The sequence below is a fragment of the Helianthus annuus genome, chromosome 14 (assembly GCF_002127325.2).
Source record: "Helianthus annuus cultivar XRQ/B chromosome 14, HanXRQr2.0-SUNRISE, whole genome shotgun sequence".
In the NCBI taxonomy this organism is placed as follows: Eukaryota; Viridiplantae; Streptophyta; class Magnoliopsida; order Asterales; family Asteraceae; genus Helianthus; species Helianthus annuus.
In genome coordinates, this window is record NC_035446.2 from 997,214 (window position 1) to 998,717 (window position 1,504).

At 50.6% G+C, this 1,504-nt stretch overlaps 1 non-coding gene across 1 annotated transcript; it reads left to right on the forward strand.

Annotated features, from left to right (window-relative positions):
- The first annotated feature begins 1,196 nt into the window (after positions 1-1,196).
- On the forward strand, positions 1,197-1,303 carry LOC118486867. Its single transcript, XR_004880034.1, has one exon. It is a non-coding gene; the product is annotated as a small nucleolar RNA R71 (small nucleolar RNA).
- Positions 1,304-1,504: the final 201 nt, after the last annotated feature.

A 1,504-nucleotide genomic window follows, 5' to 3' on the forward strand; every position in this document is an offset into this window, starting at 1 on the left:
AAAGATCCTCTAATTTCTTCTTATTCGTAAGAAGATCCTTCAAAAACTTCGCATACTTTGGCATCTTCGCCAAAGCCTCGACGAGCGGGATGTTCACGTGTAACTTCTTCAGCATCTCCATGAAACGACCATACTGCTCCGCGTCCTTACCCTTCACTAACCTACCAGGGTAAGGGGGTGTCGGCTTGTACACCCTCATCGGCTCCTTCTCTGCATCCTTCTTCTCTACTGGAGACCCGCTGGACTGTGCTGTACTTGCTGGGCGCAGCCTAGGGTGCACTTTGCCAGCAGGGGTCTCCATCTCAATCACCTCGTCGACCTCCAGGTCCTCATCGACTACCGGCTCGACCTCTACAGCTCCTCGACCACTCCTCGTACTAACAGCCTTTGCAGTGGCATTTGGATTACCCTCAGTGCTACTAGGGAGACCACCAGGGGGTCTCTGACTCAACTTCTCTGACATCGCACCTACAGTCCTCTCAAGATTCTGGAAAGCCATGCTCTGATTCTTCATGAAAGTCTCATGCTCCAAGAATCGCGACTGGTTCTCCTGATGTCGTGCCTCCTCTCTGGTCATGAACTGAGTCAGTAACTGTGTCTGCTGAACCAGGGTCTCTTGTTGCTGCTTCATTGTCTCTTGGTTCTGCCTCAGCATCTCCTCCAACGTGGGGCTTTTATTCGTACCCGAACTCGATCCTGCTCCTGCGTCCTGAAACAAGTTCTGACGCTGCTGAAACCCCGGTGGGTGGTTGTTCTTCCAACTAAAATTCGGGTGGTTCCTCCAATTCGAATTGTAACGCTCCCCAAAATTTCCCTGATTTCGATTTCCCACAAACTCTACCTGCTCTGGTGTCTCAGTAGGGGCAATAGGACACGCGGTCGTGTCATGCCTACCAGTGCATATCTCGCATAGCTGCTCCTTCTATACCTTCATATCACTCACCTGCTGCTTCAAAGCATCAATCTGTGCTTGCATCCTGGTGACCTCATCGACCTTGTGCACTCCTCTATGTGTAGTGGATGAATCTCTAGACTCAGGAAACTCGTAGCTACTCATCGCTATATCCTCGAACATATCCATGCACTCATCAGGTGTCTTGGCGGTCAGAAGATTGCCACCGGCAGTAGTGTTCAGCATATTCCTCGTAGTGGGCGTCACTCCATGATAGAACCTCTCAACTAAAGCCCAATCCTCAAATCCGTGATGAGGACACTTGAGTAATAACTCCTTGAAACGCTCCCATGTCTCGTAGAATGAATCTCCCTCCTTTTGACGAAACTCTTGGATCATGCTCCTCAGACGAGCGGTTTTGGAAGGAGGGAAATACTTACCTAAGAATTTTTCTTTCATACCGGCCCAAGTAGTAATGGATCCCGCAGGAAGGGATTCCAACCAAGCATGGGCGCGGTCAGCGAGCGAGAATGGAAATAGGCGCAGCTTGCAGGCATCCTCGGTGACACCTTGCTCCTGGAACGTATCGCAGATAGCTGAAAAGCGCGAGAG